This window comes from Triticum urartu, chromosome 2A (assembly GCF_056163025.1).
Source record: "Triticum urartu cultivar PI428250 chromosome 2A, HENAU_Tu73, whole genome shotgun sequence".
Lineage (NCBI taxonomy): Eukaryota > Viridiplantae > Streptophyta > Magnoliopsida > Poales > Poaceae > Triticum > Triticum urartu.
Window position 1 is genome coordinate 707610775 of NC_141874.1, and position 20653 is coordinate 707631427.

The 20653-nt window shown below is 47.4% G+C and overlaps 1 non-coding gene and 1 pseudogene across 2 annotated transcripts; both read right to left on the reverse strand.

Moving 5' to 3' along the window:
* Positions 1–10346: 10346 nt before the first annotated feature.
* LOC125538043 (callose synthase 12 pseudogene) lies at positions 10347–16659 on the reverse strand (annotated as a pseudogene). The gene is made up of 2 exons (XR_015617515.1): positions 11361–16659; positions 10347–10643 (listed from the first exon to the last, which is right to left on the reverse strand). The product of XR_015617515.1 is annotated as a callose synthase 12 pseudogene (transcript).
* Positions 13632–13715, reverse strand: LOC125541885 (small nucleolar RNA J33). Its single transcript, XR_007297725.1, has one exon. It is a non-coding gene; the product is annotated as a small nucleolar RNA J33 (small nucleolar RNA).
* Positions 16660–20653: the final 3994 nt, after the last annotated feature.

Below are 20653 nucleotides of genomic sequence, written 5' to 3' on the forward strand. Positions count from 1 at the left end.
GATGCTGACGTATTGGCATGTGGCCACATCAAAATATTGCATGTACCTGGACACCAGGGGCTTATTACAAAGGGCACTGTTTAGGCCCGGTTTACATCATAAAGACCGAATACCTTAGGGAGTGTTCGGCGTCGCGAGTTTGGCCTCATATGCAACAGCTCCGAATCATGTCTTTGGTCAAATGTTGGGTTTGCCCGGCTCTTGTGTTTTGATGCCTTACGCTTCGCTCTATCGGCTAAGGCGGCACCAGGAGAACTACTGCGATTGTGCCCTTGTTCATCCGGACGAGCACCTCAGTAGAGAAAGCCGAAAACTGACTGTCATGATATAGCGTGAGACTGGTCAACCACTCGATGACCTAGCGGAATCTTCGGGATTCCTCCGCCTTAACGAAGGGCCGTTTCCTGGCCAGGCATGTACGCGCCCCGAATCCAGAAGAGCGCGGAGCCACCAGGGGCTATATAGTAGCCCCACTGTCAAACTCCTCTGGCTAAGTGAAAGTGTTAAAGCATTATAGTCCAGTTGCCTAGTTCGCTGCGCTATCACCTTCTTAATGGACCAAGACGTTGGATCAAGTGTGAACATGCGTCTTTTGTGAACACCCCCGCATTATATGCGTGGGGGTTGAAGCCGACGACTGCCATCTTTCAGGTTATATACATATATACATAAACGGCCGCATAGGAGGCATCATAGTACTTTCGGGCAAAAGTATAAATACAGCCTTGATAAATTCAATAAAACATTGTTTTTACAATGGGAATACATGTCACTCAAACATAATATTCTTCAAGCACTGAGCCTCTATCGAACGAGCGCCTTCAAGAACTTCTTCAAAGCAGTGCTCGGCAGCCACTCGGCCTATGGCCGAACCCTGTGCCGCAACAGTGGTGGCATCCATCTCCGCCCAGTATGTTTTGACACGGGCAAGGGCCATCCGCGAGCCTTCTATGCACGCCGACCTCTTTACAGCATCGATGCGTGGCACAACACCAATGAATTGTTGCACTAAGCTAAAGTAGCTATTCGGCCTTGGCCCTCCTGGCCACAAATGATCCACAACGGACCTCATGGCCAGTCCAGATAATCTATGGAGCTCGGCCCAACTAGTCAATCGCTCATTTAGCAATAGCTGACGGACTGGAGCGTGAAATTGTGACTAGAACAGCTTCTCCACTTCAGGACCTTTCTGATCCTTGAAGTACTCGGTCGCATCCGCAGCACTTGCAGCCAAATCCATGTACTCATCTGCAGAACTCCATAGCCGATCTAGAGGAGCATATTTAGGATCTCTGAACTTAGTCCGCAACAAGAAGGGCTTCCCAAAGACGATATCCGTAGCTTGATTCAGCTCCTCCTTCGTCGCTCTAATTTTGGAGCGGGCTTCCTTGGCAGCCACCCGAGCCTTCTCCATGTCCGTCTCCTTCACCCGGTTTTCTTCTTCAAGAAGCCGGTAATAGTCAGCAGCATCTTTTAACTCCACGGCCATCTTGAATTTTTTCTTTGCTCCCGCAATGTGCAGCCTGTTCGGCCCTTAACTCTTCAGCCGCCTTTAAAGTGGCCGCATTACTACTCCTTGCTTGCTCCTTGGCTCGAGCAAGCTCCGCCCAAAGGGTCTCCACGGTGGCAGCTCCATCTGCAGTCACAACATATTAAAGATACTGGCATCATGCTGCTCTTACTATGTGACATTCACCAGAAAAATCACCTACCCTGTGCCTCGTCAAGCCGCTTGTTAATAAGCACGATGTCGGCATCTGCCGCATCTAGCTGCCGCTTTAGTTCGGCAAACCCATCAGTCCGGCTAGCCACCGGAGCTTCAACCACCTGCGCATACAGGCCGTCTGGTTATTACCTGGGACTATGATCCTCTGTTTGCCGCCGTTCTCGACGACAACCAGAGTCTCAGGGGCTACTATCTGCATGGGCATACTTAGCGTATGCGGTACTATTAAAGGTATACATTATTTTATGTACCTGAAAGCCTTTCAGCAGACTCATAAAAGCTTCGTGCAAACCGCTCTCGGCGGATGAAATCCTTTCAATTACTGTACCCATTAGTGTACGATGCGCTTCCGAGATGACAGCTTTTCCCCAGAAGATCCTTCAGCGTGTCCGACCACACACAGTACGGACCCTTGCTGTCGCTCTCCTCAGGAGCCGGATACTAGGGATGCCGGACAGCCAAAGGGTTATCCTCTGGCGATATTGGATCCGGAGATACCCTTCGCGACGACACTTCAAGGTCGCCCGCTTCTTGAGCTGGGGAGTCCCGGGGAGGCGTTTCGCTCTCCATCATCTCCGGAAGAAGATCCCCCGAAGATGAACTCTGTCGAGAAGGGCTGCGATCCGGACTACAATTTACAAGCATCGGTTATTGTCTTTGGAAGTAAGGTAGGATATCTTCACTATGAAGTACTTTTTGATTACTTACAGCTCGGTAGAGGGCTGATCCCCGCGCGGACACTGTGCGGCAAGAATACCCTCCGAGGCAGGACCCTCTGGCGGAGATTTCTTCTCCCGTTTGGAAACCTTGGTTTCCGGATCTTCAGAGGTAGTCCTCTTCCTTCCCCGGGGAGAGAGAATGTCAGATTCTTCCCCTTGGTTATCCTCCCTCGCGGAGGCGCTCCTTCCCTTGATTGGAATAGGTAGTGATGGAGGCCCGCTTTCGCCCTCTTTATTCCTCCCTTCATCTTCCTTTGAGGGCACTAGACAAGGTGCTGTCTCAAGCATCTTTTCCAGCACCGGATTGTCCAAGCCTTCAGGAAGGGGGGCCGAACACCGGATGATCTTCGCCTTTGTTATCCAGTCCTGGTCAAAGAGCGATTCTTCAGAATGAGGTCATGATAAATAAAAGGACTGTGTGTTCGGCCATGGGATTACTTACTTGGGCAGCGGTGTGGTTGCTGCTCAGGCCCACGTCCTCGTAGTGTCCGGACACTCTATTTGGGGTCCGAAGAACGATTTGTACATCTCCTCGTGTGTCATGCCAAGGAAATTCTGAATAGTGCGCGGTCCTTCCGGGTTGAATTCCCACATGTGGAGGGGCCGGCGTTTGCAAGGCTGGACTGGACGAACCAGCATAACTTGCATTATCATAACTAGACTGAAATCTCCCTCGAAGAGATCTCAGATGCGGCTCTGCAGTATTGGCACGTCCTTGGCTGGACCCCAGCTCAGCCCCCTGCTGATCCATGACATCAGTTGTGGTGGAGGGCCTGAGCGGAAGGTGGGGGCAGCTACCCACTTGGCACTTCGGGGAGCTGTGACGTAAAACCACTCTCGTTGCCACAATCCGGACACCTCTGGAAAGGAACCCTTTGGCCATGGAGCGTCAGCAATTTTGCTTATTAGAGCACCTCCGCACGCTGCGTACTGCCCCTCGACCATCTTCGGCTTCACATCAAAGGTCTTGAGCCACAGGCCGAAGTGAGGGGTAATGCGGAGGAAGGCCTCACAAACGACAATAAATGACGAGATGTGAAGAAGGGAATCCGGGGACAGATCGTGAAAATCCAGCCCATAATAGAACATAAGACCCCCTGACAAAGGGATCCAGAGCGAGGCCTAGTCCTCGAAGGAAGTGGGAGACGAACACAACGCTCTCGTTGGGTTCGGGAGTAGGGACGACCCGCCATCAGGCGGGCAGCCTATGCGAAATTTTGGCGGTCAGATATCTGGCCTCCCTCAACTTCTTGATGTCCTCCTCCGTGTCGGAGGAAGACATCCACTGACCTTGAAGGCTGGATCCGGACATGACTGAAGGTCCGAAGCACCTGACCTAGGCTTTGGGTGTTAGAACTCGAGGCGGGGTAAGGATTCGATTGAGCACGGGAGGGAAAAAAGTAAAAGCCTTGTCCCTTTATAAAGAGGGTGAATATCAAGCGTCCTCCTCGTGGCCGTTTGGGACTTGCCTAAGATCTAGGAGTCCTAGGCACGGTTGGGTTACCCACGTCCGTATTAATGAGAATCCTGTAATAAAGGGAACATGATCTCTGCTTTGACAAGACGTGTCAAGAAACCGCCTCGTGTTATGTGCGGGGCTGGTTAGAGAAAAACGGTTCAAATAATTACCGGGCCGTGGCGTGATGTCATGCTGCCAAAACATGTCAGCAGATTAGATTTGTGGAAACATTATTCACTCTATGGTGGTATGTGGAACTTATTTTGCAGGGTCGGGCACTATCCTTGTATTCAAAACTCTTCTGTGGTGTATTCGGAGGAGGAACCCGCCTTGCAATGCCGAAGACAACACTGCGCGCCAGACTCATCGTCATTGAAGCCTGGTTCAGGGGCTACTGAGGGAGTCCTGGATTAGGGGGTCTCCGGACAGCCGGACTATATCCTTTGGCCGGACTGTTGGACTATGAAGATACGAGATTGAAGACTTCGTCCCGTGTCCGGATAGGAGTCTACTTGGCGTGGAAGGCAAGCTAGGCAATACGGATATGCATATCTCCTCCTTTGTAACCGACCTTGTGTAACCCTAGCCTCCTCCGGTGTCTATACAAACCGGAGGGTTTTAGTCCGTAGGACAACATACAATCAGACCATAGGCTAGCTTCTAGGGTTTAGCCTCTCTGATCTCGTGGTAGATCAACTCTTGTACTACTCATATTGTCAAGAATAATCAAGTAGGACGTAGGGTTTTACCTCCATCAAGAGGGCCCAAACCTGGGTAAAACATCGTGTCCCCTGCCTCCTGTTACCATCCGCCTTAGACGCACAGTCGGGACCCCCTACCCGAGATCCGCCGTTTTTCACACCGACAATATGCTTCTCGTATATGGAGGTGACAAAGAGCTTGTCATAAACGGTTACGTCGATGCAAGCTTTGACACTCATCCAGATGACTCTAAGTCACAAACCAGATACGTGTTTTTATTAAATGGTGGAGCTGCCAGTTGGTGCAGTTCCAAGCAGAGCGTCGTGGCGGGATCTACGTGTGAAGAGGAATACATAGCTGCTTCAGAAGCAACAAATGAAGGAGTCTGGATGAAGGAGTTCATATCCGATCAAGGTGTCATACCTAGTGCATTGGGTCCAATGAAAATCTTTTGGGACAATACTCGAGCAATTGCCTTGGCAAAAGAATCCAGATTTCACAAGAGAACCAAGCACATCAAGAGACGCTTCAATTCCATCCGTGATCAAGTCAAGGAGGGAGACATAGAGATTTGCAAGATACATACGGATCTGAATGTTGCATACCTGTTGACTAAGCCTCTCTCACAAGCAAAACATGATCAACACCAAGACTCCATGGGTGTTAGAATCATTACAATGTAATCTAGATTATTGACTCTAGTGCAAGTGGGAGACTGAAGGAAATATGCCCTAGAGGCACTAATAAAGTTGTTATTTATATTTCCTTATATCATGATAAATGTTTATTATTCATGCTAGAATTGTATTAACCGAAAACTTATTACATGTGTGAATACATAGACAAACAGAGTGTCACTAGTTTGCCTCTACTTCACTAGCTCGTTAAATCAATGATGGTTATGTTTCCTAACCATAGACATGAGTTGTCATTTGATTAACGGGATCACATCATTAGAGAATGATGTGATTGACTTGACCCATCCGTTAGCTTAGCACGATGATCGTTTAGTTTGTTGCTATTGCTTTCTCCATAACTATACATGGTCCTATGACTATGAGATCATGCAACTCCCGAATACCGGAGGAACACTTTGTGTGCTACCAAACGTCACAATGTAACTGGGTGATTATAAAGGTGCTCTACAGGTGTCTCCGATGGTGTTTGTTGAGTTGGCATGGATCAAGATTAGGATTTGTCACTCTGATTGTCGAAGAGGTATCTCTGGGCCCTCTCGGTAATGTACATCACTATAAGCCTTGCAAGCAATGTAGCTAATGAGTTAGTTACGGGATGTAGCATTATAGAACGAGTAAATAGAATTGCCGATAACAAGATTGAACTAGGTATTGAGATACCGACGATCGAATCTCGGGCAAGTAACATACCGATGACAAAGGGAACATCGTATACCGTTATGCGGTTTGACCGATAAGATCTTCGTAGAATATGTAGGAACCAATATGAGCATCCAGGTTCCGCTATTGGTTATTGACCGGAGACATGTCTCGGTCATGTCTACATAGTTCTCGAACCCGTAGGGTCCGCACGCTTAACATTCGGTGACGATCGATATTACGAGTTTATGTGTTTTGATGTACCGAAGGTAGTTCGGAGTCCCGGATTTGATCACAGACATGACGAGGAGTCTCAAAATGATCGAGACGTAAAGATCGATATATTGGAAGCCTATGTTTGGACATCGGAATGGTTCTGGGTGAAAATGGGAGTATACCGGAGCACCGGGAGGTTATCGGACTCCCCCGAGAGGTATATGGGCCTTATTGGGCCTTAGTGGAAGAGAGGGGAAAGAAGCAAAGGAGGGGGCGCCCCCCAAGCCCAATCCGAATTGGGAGGGGGCCCTCCCCCTTCCTTCCTTCTTCCCTCTCCTTCCTTCTCTCCTAGAACCAACAAAGGGAAGGGGGAATCCTACTCTCGGTGGGAGTAGGACTCCTTGGGGCACGCATAGAGAGGCCGGCCCCCCTTCCCCTCCTCCACTCCTTTATATACGGGGGAGGGGGCACCCCATAGACACACAAGTTGATCATTGATCTTTAGCTGTGTGTGGTGTCCCCCTCCACCATAATCCACCTCGGTAATATCATAGTGGTGCTTAGGCGAAGCCCTGTACCGGTAGCAACATCATCACCGTCATCACGCTATCGTTTTGACGAAGCTCTCCCTCGAAGCTCTACTGGATCGTGAGTTCGCGGGACGTCGCCGAGCCAAACGTGTGCAGATCGCGGAGGTGCAGTATCTTCGGTACTAGATCGGTCGATCGTGAATACGTACGACTACATCAACCGCGTTGTCATAACGCTTCCGCTTACGGTCTACGAGGGTACGTAGACGATACTCTCCCCTCTCATTGCTATGCATCACCATGCTCTTGCGTGTGCGTAGGAATTTTTTTGAAATTACTGCTTTCCCGAACAGCCTCCCCTCCAACACTTCCTTGGCTCCCAAGTTGTCTTTTGGGCAGAAAAAAATCTCCAAAAAGTTTCGCTGCGTTTGGACTCCGTTTGTTATGGATATTCTATAAAGTAAAAACACACAAAAAACAACAACTGGCATTGGGCACTATGCCAATAGGTTAGTCCAAAAAAAGATATAAAGTTTCTATAAAATAAATATAAAACATTCAAGAATGATAATATAACAACATGTAATAATCAAAAATTATATTAACGCATGTGACAATCTTGGGGGGGGGGGGGCACAGCCCCCCAACAATGCACTAAGCTCCGCCATTGTTATTATCTCTGTTGGTGTGTTTTGTTTTGTAAAGTAATAAAAAAACTCCAGAAAGACTTACAATTTCACCTAGTTACTTTTTTTCAAGTGGTTAAGATGAGTACCGTAGGTGCAAACTCGAAGTCGAAACACTTCTCTACCATCATCAATAATGACTTCATGATCACACCTATCACACCAACCGTTATTAGTATTTCAATTTCTAATTATATGGTGTACCACTCGTGATGAGTACCTTTATGGATCGAATATTTTTCATGTTATATTCTTGAACTTTAGGAGTTCATGCGATTACATGATGCATATCTAGTATAATCCCTGGGGACACCTAGGTGACGTTAGGGTGACTTATTTGTAGGGGAACATGCTACGCAACAAAATTTTATGCCACATGATAACACCTAGGAATACTATGAAGATGGCAGTAACGATCAAACTCACCGACGGTGCAGAGTAGCAGAAGTAGTGACGAGTCGGTGCAGCTAAACGACCCCATTGATTCCCGCAGCTAGGCTACACCTCCCAGCCGTGAGAATTGTTCTTTGAGACGAGATTAGAAGTTGACGACCCCTTCGAGGTATCCACATGTTCGGAACTAGTAGCCCGGCAGAGTTTCGACGTCCAGAAGAAGAACTGCGAGAAAACTAGAGAGAGAGAAAGCCTAGTGGCGATTCTCGTCTAAATAGGAGTCTAATTCTATTAGACCAATTAGACCAAGATTAGAGCCCGTCTAATTAGGAGGCTAAACACTTAGGCCAATTAGGTCGGGAGAGCATGGAGCTATGCGGGAGAGAGGCCCTTGGATTTGATATGTCTTAAGAAAGAGGCCTCCCCCCATATATATATATATATATATATAATATAGGTGGGAGAAGGAGAGGGGGCCTTCAACAGGGGGAATCCTTCTCCTCTTCCACTTGGTGTAAGAAGGGAAGGATTCCCTCCCTTTCCAATTCGGCCTAGGGCCTTCCAAAGCCCATGGCGCCCCATGTGGGCCCCCATGGGCCCACTAGGGGTCGTCATCTCATGACGGTCCTTCACACTTTTCTTCCACAGATAAGATCTTGGATTATTCGGATGTATCCGGAAACCATTCCGATGACCCCGAATCTTTTCATATATAGATCCGGACTTTTCGAAATCATGTTATACCTTTCCGGAATTCCCAGAACCCTCCTGGAACCATCAGAACCACCTCCAGAATTATATGAAACTCTTTCGGTGATCTTTTAACCCATTTCTCATTTCTTCGATAATCAGGACTAGAACCCGTTAAGCGTGTGACCCTACAGGTTCAGAAATAAGCGAACATGATCCGGAACCCCTTCCGGTCAATAGTTAACAGTGGGATCTAGACAACCTTATTAACTCTAGCATATTCATGAACTTCTCGAGCAAACCTTTGTTTATGAATACCATTCCCTTTGCTTCGCAATACGCTTACAAAACCCGAGATGAGATAATTTGGTATCCTCGTGATTCAACTCCTTGATCACTATACCTATTATCCTCGTTACCGGTTTTGTTATCTTTACTTGCGTTTGTGTTCCCGTATCCCGTGATCACCATCACAAGTGTCTAGCCAGACGATAATGATACTGTAACACGAAGTGGGCCTAGAGAGCATCTCTCTGTAGTGAGAGGAGCAAATCCCAGTCTTGAACTGCAGTACCAAGACATACGTTTTCGGTATACCCGTAAGTCACCTTTATACACATCCATTTACGGAGTGGCATACGGTAAACCCCAAAGTATCCATCCAGTATGTTGGCATACGATAATCTCATGCTCTAAGGAACTTAGCGATCATGAACAAGTTATATGAAAATACTGACAACACAACAACAATAATATCTCTCAGTAATTCATAAGTTGGGTCTATCCAACATCATTGTTCCGCCAACAATGTGTTCTCATTATTAATAGCATCCTTGTTACTCTAACAATGCTCATGATCAGGAAAACAAGATCATCATCAATACATGAGCTAGTCCTAAATGCAAGACTAGGGATCATCTTGGTGTTTATGTTTCCACACATGCAATTGGGGTTTCCTCTGAATCTCATATTCAAAAACCAATGCAATTATAGCATAGAAATATAAACTTAACTATGAACATGAAAATATAATAATACAAACATTATTGCCTCTAGGGCATATTTCCAACATTATTAGACAAAGATTAGAACGATGAAGACCATATGGTGTTGTCGTTGTATAAGTTCTAGGTATGTCTCAATAGATTATTATTAGAAAGACAACTTTGAGGTGGTTTTTGTGCACCTTACGAGATCTCTTTCGGAATCGATCTAACAAAAAAAGAGAGTGTGTGAGGTTGTATCATATATTTTAATGAAGTCATCACATTAAGAGTTGATAGTAGGGAGCCTACACACCCTAGGCTTTATTTCCAACTATTCAAAAACTTGTTCCAGTCACGTTTCCATCTTATTAACTTGATGTTTTTAATTATTCAGAAAATTCAAAAATATTTCCATCATCCATATTGTCTATCTGTCATCTGATTTATCGATCTCTTCGGCAAACTAGTGCGTCTATACAATTGACAACTGTAAAGGGTCTTGGATGTTATTATAGGGTTGCTTGAGTGGAGAACACATTCATCCTACACCTCCCACGGAGTAATAAATCTTAGGTCATCCACTTGAGAAGAATTTACCGCTGTCCTACAAAACCATGTGCTTGAAGGCCCAAGAGAGTCTATATAAGATTAAAAATGTGTACTAGACATCACTTAGGTACCTTTAATTTGAACCTAAATTTTCCTGCATTGTTAAAAAAAAGACAAAAAAAGATCAAATAAATGAAAAGATATTGAGACTGCATTATGGCAACTATGTATTTGCACACACCCATATGGAGGGTGACAATTACCCATATGATGAATTTGCTAGAGTTGCTCTTGTCTGTTCGCATGTTGGACATTTGTATTATAAAAAGAAGAATGTTATTTCTCCCAACCATCAACACACACAGACTACCCAATTGTTTTTACGTCGAAGCACTTTGAGCGCTAAAGAAAAAAAGACATGGCATGAAGCCTGCCTAGAGGAAAAGAAAACACAATATGTGGTACATATATGGACCAAATAATCAAGCATCACAAATCCTATTATTAGGCGGCCATGCATCTGTGCTGGAGTATATCTTCCTGGTAACACCCTCCAACACAGCAGATGCTGACGTGATGCCCTCCCAGGTCACCGGACGTTGCAAATTACCACACCAAGATGGTGGCCAACTGTTACACCTATAGATAATCTGCAAAAGAAAAGAAAGATATTGTTTGTTGTAAAAAACAACATTATTTCTGAATGTCTGAATGGATCACTATGACGCAGCAGGCACACAAAAACTAGATGGAACCTATCCTTTCCCAACCCCAGCCAACATACACGTGGGCAACACTAGCATGATACTCCCTTCGTCCCAAACTACTGGTCACAAAAATGAATAAAACAGGTTGCATCTAAAACTAAGATACATTTAGATACACCCATTTCTACGACAAGTAATTTCGGGCGAAGAGCAGTTTTTTTTTTGAAACGCTGAACCGTGTAACGTCTACTGTAATTTTCAATAATATAAAAGTATACGGTACAAAATAGGGAGCAAAAGGAAAGAAACTACAAAAAAATCTAGGAGGAAGAAAAAAAAGATAACTATCCAATTCCAGTTTTTGGCATCATGATCAAAGAATTAGAAGTTAACTGAGAACCACTCCTGGAAACAAACAACATGTTTGTCCTATATCAGATGCAACTATGCAAGTCTTCTTTGAGATCATATCTCCACCTGAAAGGATGGATTGTAGTTTCTGGAAACGTACGCTAGTATGATAGTCAAAAGTGTCACCTAAGCCGGCATATTTACATGTTCATGAAGTCACCTAGAATACTTACTACATGAAGTGTTTATAGACAATCAGATAAACACTGGAGTAACAAAGAGGAGACACGTGGACGTGGGTCATCATACCTTAAGCTCCACGTGCTTTTTTGCGAGTAATCATTTGGGAAATATGAAGTCCCCTACTGAAAGCTTCGTTAAACAGGATCCTTGTTTGCATCTCCTCGAGTCCGGGCAACCATGACAAGATAGCTATCGGTGCCATCACAATTAATCCGCACATTATATCATAAAAACGTGCCACATCAACCACGGTTTTCCAAACAGTGCCATACTTCCCCAGGCACGGCTTGAAAACCAGAGCAATGGATATGATCCCCCAGCCAGTTGGTATAAAAGCCAAGAGACAGGTGAAAGTGTCAATGAACTGGAACTCTGTAAGTGCAAGCAGCACAACTATAGCCGCCAAAGAGGCACAAACAGTAACAGCCTGGACAAGCCGGTAGCGGATGTGCTTCTTTGCTGAATATTTGTCTCTGAAGTAGGTAATCGTGACAAGAGCCACAAGAGCCATCGGTATGCATACCCATGATAGAACATAGACAAGGATGCTTCTACTCCCACCGGCTATGTGAAGCCGATACACAATAGCATACTGGAAGAAGAAATACCGGAGGTCCAGTATGATCTCAATGATGCTCCCCCACAGGCCAGTGGTTCGGAGATGGTCGGTTTCCTCTTCCCACCACCTCTCCCAGCTTTGCTCGGACTTGACCAAAATTCCACCCCGGAACCAAATCCAGTTGAAGAAATCCTCAAAATCATCGGCATTCTTCTGCCAGTCCAAACCCGATGGGTTAAAAATGAAGGGGGCAAGAATCCACGAGCATACTAGAAACCAACTAGAAAGCGTCAGCAGGATGTACACCAACGTACTCCCAGAGACGTTGCTATAAGAGAAATAAAGGGACAATATCACACCAAGCTCTATTGCTTTCATGAAATGGCTACGGGCGTATAGCCTATAGTTGTCCGAAAATTTCCTGTGCTCCACCACGAAACCACGGCCAGTAGGACGGTACTTTGCACCTCCATGAAGAAGTGTCCGCCCAAAATAGTGTGTCTTGGTCCCCATGGAGAAGGTGTAGAAGACAGACGCAAACTGCAACTGCATTATTATGAAATCCCACACCGCGGTCAGAAAACCATGCTCAAGTGAGCTCTCAATAATCATGGGCAATGCTGTGAACAGGCCAAGCTGTACGATAAACTGCTGGTTCAACACAGCCCCCAGAGCTGCATTATCAATAGAGCTAGTGTTGCTGCTGATATAGTCTTCGAGCCCACTAAGTGCAAGATAAAAGCGGCCCCACACAAATGCATATACGGTTAGCACAACCATCATTGTGTTGAGATAAAACCCAATAGTTGTGTAAAAGAAAGAGAGCATCCGGAAGAAATCCAATCCTTGGCCCAGTCTGTAGACATCTCTGCTTAGAGTTTGCTCCCCATTGCCACCAGCAACCTTGGCTTCAAACATGGAGATCTGATTGAGCCCCACATCCCTTCCTTTACCAACCTGGATGTATTCATGGTGTGTGACATTGCCCCGACGCAGAGTACAGTTAAATCCAGCAAATATATCTTCGCTGAGGTTGATCACTTTTGATGCTTTACTAATGCCACCTCGGCCCAAGAACCAAAGACGATCAAATACATCCGGGTGGCCATAATGCATCCTAACCTTGAGTAGATTAGCAAGGACACGCTGACTCAGAGTGACGAAACATGTTTCTTGGGCAGACATAAACCAGGCAAGAGAAGACACAGAGCCGGTGAACACATGCTCCCGAACTCCAAGGATTTTTGGCGTCTTGCGAACCGACGGACGAACTCGTGGATTCAACTCCTCGAGCAGGTTTCTCATCTTGAGAGCTTCTTCAAAGTAGTTGTCCTGGTTCATGTCAATGGTTTGAACCGCATCACCCCTTGTGAAGATGAGCGCATGGTTCTGGTTCTCTGGCTTGCCTTCGCCAAGCTTCAACGGCCCGGGCAGCTTAATCCGGTAGATCTCAACCTCCTGTTGTAGCAGCTGATCGTATTTCACAAGGACGGAGAAATACTCCGTTTCACCACCGTTGCCGTTGGAGCGTTTCTCGTCAACGTACGCAACACGGAGTGCCTCGTACTTCTTCATTAGCTCCAGTATCTCAACGGCATGGGGGTCATCTCTAGCTTTCTGCTGACCGTAAATTTGGCATGCAACCACATAAGTGTATTTCAGAAAGACAGCCCCACACTCGCCACCTTTAAACAAGGAGCTCACGCCACTGCTTGCTCTGCTCGGTGCACGTGAAGAAGATGCGCTGCTTGAAGAAGAAGGCCTGCTCGTGCTGGATCCAGCAACCAATTCCTCTTCAGATGCGGATTCAAGAAAAGTCAGCATCTCGAGAGCTTCATAGTAATACATCATCCCCCTCACGGTGCGGGATAGCGTCTGTCCCCTGTATGAGACCCACTGCCGGAGATCCCTTAACCTCTGCTCCTCGCTGTACAGCTCCTCGATATGACACATGCCCTCCCGCTTCATGCGCTCGATAAAGAACTCCCACTCATCCGGGTAAATCTGCTGCAGATAGTACAAGATCGAGATGCCATCTACGTTCTCCTTGTAGAGCTGGTCCTTGTTGTACAAGACCTCTTCATTGTAATATGGTGTCAAGACACTGAAGGCCATCATCTTCTCCACCTTGGTTGCTCGTGGCATGTCCATGAACAATGAATTGCTGAAGAAAGCAATCCTTCGGCGAGCTCCAAGGTTCTTTGGGACATCGATCATATGGTCCTTTGACCTTGAGGTAAGGATGGTGTGCATGCGCCGCACCTGCTTATAGAAGGTGGTGCCATTCTCCTCATCACGCGGCAGCACAACGGTGTCTACGAAAAGATGGTTGGTAGTCGCGCGTGCCGCCACCTCGATCATTTCCTCGGTCGGGAAGTCACGAGTCACAACATCATAGAGAGTCTGAAGCGCATTGACAATCCTGCTCATGTCCTTGTTGGGCTCCAGAAGTAGGCTTAGTAGACCTACGAGGTTTGCATGGATATCTTGCAGCACGGACATCTTATACTCGACTGTGAACTTCTCCCTTTCCATGGAGCTATCGAATTCATGGAACAGCTCTGTCACGATGGCACGTTCATCGGTTCGTCTGTCCTTGATGATCTCTAGCAGCAAGTATTTTGTGGTATCATATACCTCAATAACCGCACACCGGCGACAATCATTCTTGCAGATCTTGCTCCAGAGCCTGAGATCAGAAGATCCTTGGAAGTTTTTTGCCTGACCAAGTGCGAGAGACAACTCGTTGAAGAGCAAGAAACATGGCCAGCGGATTACGCGCACATTACTGAGCTCAGGTAGCAACCTAAGAAGCTCAACCTCAACATCACTTACAATGTCCTCTTCCCGGAACTTGGCGATTATCTCATTCCAAATCAGCGCAAACCGTCGTTCCTCTACCTTGTTTGACTCAAGGGAGATGGATCGGTATGGGAATAGCCCATACCGTAACCGCAACCGGCGCAAGAAACTCCGAACCCAGGGCCGACTGAGAAAATTGCTGGGCCCATTAATCTCATGCTGCTCCTCCGGCATGATGTTAAATGACATGGCACTTGCAAAGAACTGAAACCGAAGTCGCAGCTGTTCCATGTCCCTGATCTCCCCCAAGTGCAACAAAAGCCCCATCAACGCGCCAGTCAGAGAAGATAGGATGACATACCAGATCTGTATATCCATGAGGTAGATCAAAACCACCGGGAACCACAGTAAGAGCACAGCAAATGGATTCCTCTGGCTAAAGAACTCATGCCAAGAAGCATATGCGGCCGTACTAAGGCTGTATATCTCTTTGGTGGGTGTCACAAGTGGTCTGATCTGGAGGAAGTAGCTGAAGGAAAACTTGACAGCAAGCAGGAGTATCCAGAAGGCTGAGTATTTCACATTGTCAAAGGTGCCAGTCTCCCTTAGCCCACGGCCAACATAGATGCGGCTATGGAACCACCAGCTGAGAGGGTAACAGATTTTCCAGTTTGTCATCTCCAATGCATACCAATACCGCCGCACACAGGGGAAAATGAAGAGCAAGTTGGCGAGGACCGCAGGGAGCACAAACACCGCGGCTGCATACAAAAACCCCATGATTCGTGCATCAGTCGCTGGCGACCAGCTCTGATCAATGTCCCTCTGGTCCCAGATCCCCTTGTACAGTAGGGATAATGTGAGGACCCACCCGGCCGCCGCAAAGGCCTTGAGCACCACGCGACCGTCTCTGTCCCCAGTGACCCAGCGAAACTGCGTGCCAATCTCCAGCAGCGTATGCAGGAGGCGGAGCCCGGCCCAGGTGATGAAAATGGAAAGCGCGTGCACCTGGACCTCACGGTGCGCCTTGAGACTTTGCCACGGCCACGTCGCAGCATCCTCATCCCATGCCACGATCACCGCGGCCTGCAGGTAGAGCACCAGCATCACCCACAGCCTGTCGAAGCTCCGGTAAATGTTCCAGAACGAGCGCACCTCCACGAAGCCCGTCTTGAGGACGCGGCTGCGCTCGGGCGGCGTGTGGAAGAACTGCCGCGACTGGTCCAAGGGCCAGCCCAGGCGGTCGAACACGTCGCGCCGCCAGAAGTACTCGTTGATGTCATCGTAGTTCCGCCAGGCACCGTGCGCCGCGGTGCCGTTGCAGCTGGACTCGACCTCGGCGCGGATGACACCGTAAATGGGCTCAACGACGCGGGCGAGGAAGGCGTCCTCGCCCTGCACGGCGGGGTTGGCAGAGCGGCCATTGTCGTCGACGTCGTCCACCAGGATTCGATGCAGCTCGAGCGCCATGCGGTGGTAGATGTAGCAGAGGCACTCCGGCATGAAGCGGAGGTTGGCGGCCTCGCCCCATACGAGGAGGTGGAGCCCCGTGAAGAGCAGGTCGGCGCGGAGGTCGCCGTCAGCAACCAAGACGTTGGTCTGGCGGCCGAGAAATCCGCACCACGAGGTGTAGTTGCGGAGGAGCTTCCGGCGAAGGGAGCGCGCGACGCGGGGCTCGAGTGTGTCGGGCGTGTCCGCGGAGGAGGAGAGCCGCATTTGCGCGTTGGCCAGGAGGAGCACCAGGTGCTCCCGCTGGTTCCGCACGTTGTCCCGCTGGAACCCGAAGAAGGCGCCGAGCCAGTCCATCAGATCCTCGTCAGTGCGCCCCTGGGACTGAGAATAGGGTGGTGGGCGGAGGTCACCTATCCCCTGGAGCGCGGCGACGGCGGCCCTCACCTCGGGGAAGCGGAGCGACGGGTGCTCGGCCTGGAGGTTGTGGGTGGGCAGGATGTTGTAGGGTTCGCTGGCCGCCGCCGGCACGCGGCGTCGGGTGGTGCGCGTCATCGATCGGAATAGTTAACTTTGGGTTGCCTTGGGTTTAGCTAGGGTTAGATCTGGGTGATGGGGCGGTGGCCATGGCGGGGTTCGAGGTGGCTGGAAACGGGAATGGGAGAGGAGACGGGCTGGTTTGGTAGCGAGGTCGAGTTAAGAATTCAAATTTACTCGATGCCACTGCCGGCCCGATGGGACCAACATTCTTTGACTACTCTTTCAGCCATGCAGCAGCAACTTTATCTGTGTTTGTACCTAGGACGCGCACTGCCCATGTCGACGATCGAGCGAATGCACGCTCGTTAGAAAGAATTGTAGCTTAGCTACGAAGGAACATTGAATATTTTTGGAGAAAAAGGAACTTTGAATATTATACTGTAGATGTTTTTCCTTTTATCAAGTTCGGGGTGCAAACCATTGGGCGAAGCTATTTTGATGATAGAGTTGGTTATAAGTAAGATTCAATCTCCCGTAGGAATCCATTTTTCTTCTTCTTTTTTTTTGATTTTCTTTCAACCTCTGAGGATTTTTAGGTCATTAGGTGATGATGCGTGTAATTTTATGGATTTAAATGTGTACGCTCGTCGAGTGTGCGTAGTGGTTGCTGAATCCCTGGTTGAAAGTACCATGCAACCGATACTCACTGGCCGATCAATGGATGATGCTTCATCTAGAGGTTTTGCTTCATTTTGTCGCATGCAATCATGGTTAGATCAATAGGATGGTGCAAAAAACGGCTGAGCATTGTCGCGTGTGTAGCACAACCCTCTCCTAGGTTTGACCGTCCTCCTGTTATGCATTAGGGGTGTGGGTGTGTGTGTGCGCGTGCACGCGCGAGATGCCGTTCCGCTGCTTGATTCATGCTTTCTGGACTGTTGGTCGGTTTGTTTCTCTAGATAGATGTCGACCTATAAATAAGGAGAGTGCCTACAACTCATCTAGATAAGATATAATTTGATCTCGTTCACGTGACATCATTTATTTTTTCTTTTTGGTCTTTTTGTCTGACATAGCTTATCACTTATGTCAAGTGGTTTTACCTTTTTTTTGAGGGGTAAGACCAAACTTTGTTGATCAAAAGCCATAGTTTGTGGAATACAATTTGCATGGGGATAAACAAGCCAAAGATGGCGCCCTTGCTGTAAAGAAAGTGATGATCTAGCTATTCTATGGGCATCGCCGTTCGGCTGCCGTCCTTCGAAAGTAAAAGAACAATTAAAACCAGAAGCTCGGAGGTTAATCTCTGAGATGATTGCACCATTCTTCCCTCCGTAGCTTTTGTTTATGTCGTTGATCACTTCTCTTGAATCTGAAGCTATGATAAACTGATGAATATGCAGATCTTCAGCGAGCGCGAGTGCTTCCCGGCAAGCGAGAGCTTCCAAAGTTGCCACATCACACACTCCTGGGATTACCAAAGCTGAGCTGCCCAGGTAATTGCCACTGTCATCCCTGCAGATTGCCGTCGCTGTTCCTCCCCTATTGTGCCGTGCAACTCCCGCATCGACATGGATTTTGGCAAAGCCTGCTGGTGGTGCCCTAGGTCAGGTAGAGGCTGCAGCATTTGTGATTGCAGTTTGTTTTCATTGGCAGGCCACAACCAAAGTCGTTTCTTGTTCCCTGGGCCAATGGGCTGGTTGTTGGTTTTATTTTTTCCATTTTCTTATGGGCTTGGGCAGCTGGGTGTATACATTTTTTCCCAGTAAGTTTATGGTCTTGGGCCAGTTGAGTTGTTGTTGGTGTGCCGCTACAGCCACTACAACACAAATGAATATTTTCCCTGTCCCTAAAAAATGATTCACGAGTGTTGTTGACTCGCTCCGTTTTCTTTTCTTTTTATCCAAACTCCGGCTCATCGTCCAGTTTGAAAGGTTTTAATTCTTTATCTTTATCTAATATTAAAGGACGGAGAATTTTATAGTTCTTCATAAGTTATCCTTTTATATCCGTTGATTTTATGTTAAACACAAAAATTGACGGCTGAGATTTAAAAGAAGAAAAAAATGTGAAAAACCGATTCGTTCCTTAATTATCCATCCAGCCGAGATGATATGAACCCAGGTTGCTTGATAGGACTCGGAGTCACAATGCGTGGCCGCACTAGACCCGATCTCCTTCGTCTTCTTTCATCAACCTCTTTCTTCCTTCCCTCAAAAAAAAGTCTCTTTCTTCCTCCATAGCAGCTTGATGCGCCGGTTTCCTTCCTCTTCTTTGATCCAACCCGATCTCTTTTCTTCTCCACGGGTACAATCCTTGTCCTGAACACGTATAAGATCGAGGAAAAGAAAACCTCGCTAACCCCCTTCGTTACGCCACCGCTGGTCCTCACCTCGCCACTAGATCGGCATCGAGGTTGGCTATCAAATCGACAGAAAAATCAGATCGAGATACAGACGTCACGGGGACCAAGCATGAAGTCGTGAAAAATCAGATCAAAATCAAGAGGAAAGTGGCAAAGGGCGAAAGAATCGCAGGCGTCGACGACTCCCCCACCAGAATTGACCCCTGGTTCTCCAACGACACGCTTCAGATGCGTACATACTCATGTCGTTGTCCTGCCCACCACCCTAGTGCCGAAGGAGGACAACTTCTAGTCGGGACAACTCCTCGGAATTAGCTGCAGCTGCAAGTTCTCCTCCCTGCCAGACGGGGACATGATGTCCTTAAGCTCGGCTGGGTTCGACAGAATAAGAAGAATACGATGGGGGGAAGTCATTCACATGCTGCAGTGGGTCTTGGAGTCGTTCGGCAAAGGAATTGGACGTGAGTCAGACATGAGATGGTAGTTGGGGTAAGTATATGCATCTTATTGGCAGGAGATGGAGCGTGTCATGGCTGTTAGGCTCTGGTGCGGGCATCCCCACCAGGGGTGGAGCCAGGGGGACGAGCAGGGGCCTGCCCCCCCCCCCCAACGATCGACAAATTTAGTAGCAACGACGAGTAATTGCCAACAAGATTAGATCAATATATGTACTCGGCCCTCCCCTATACTCGAATCCTGGCTCCGCCACTGATCCCCACCACATCCCAAGACCGTCCATCAGGCAGGCTCTCCATGCACTACAGTTCGAGATACCGCTGCGAAGCCTGCTGACGAGAATATGCCAGTTACAACTTACATGTTGCTGCCATCGGCTGGTGATTCTTTTGCATTGCTGGTCCGTGTCTCTAGGACTGTTTCGCAAATCATGTCAACAAGACTAGCAATTTGAAGAGACATGGTCTGAAGATATTGGCATATGCAGTAATGTAGATTCTCCCAGTGAACATATCAAAATAGCAGGTTTGCAGATCCTAAATAAACTATAGCAATTAATTGTTGATAATGTACTATTACCTCATTTGCATCTGCCTAACCTTTCATCCAGCAGCATTTTGGTAAGCATATCTTAGGCCCAAGTAAGCTAAGAAGAGTTGAGCATTCACTCTCTGGTTGGCTGAAGATATCTGGAGTTTAGCCCTACCGTGGTGTAAGGAAAGCCATGACCTCCAAACAGACTGTGCATTTGAACCAAGGAATCCAAGGATAAGCAGAAATAAGCTATGTTTGCAACTCAGTTTTCAGGTATCTTCTCCAACGAATATTGCCCTGGTACTGACAGGTTGTTAGTACATCTCTTGGTGTGGATTTCACCAGCCGTTCGACTTTTGACTCCAGTATATATGCTGGTATGTTTTTTCCTCCTGATTAATTACCTAGCAATTAAAATTAAAAAAAGAGACAATACTTTAAGACCTACATAAGAATCCTCAAGGTATATGTTTTACATGATCGTATTAAATCGCCAGAATACTTATGCCCCTGTTGTCGCTGTCGCCAAACTGGGCGCTCAACGCGCTGACGGTTCTCGCTTCGGTTATGGATTGTCTAAAGCTTCTAAACAATTTTCAGTTATTTCTCTCTTATATATTTTCACTTTCTGCACTAATTCATTCCCTGAAGCTTGCAAAGTATTACTAACTTCTTGCCGGAGCCGGGTCCTTGGCTGGATCGCATGTCCTTGCC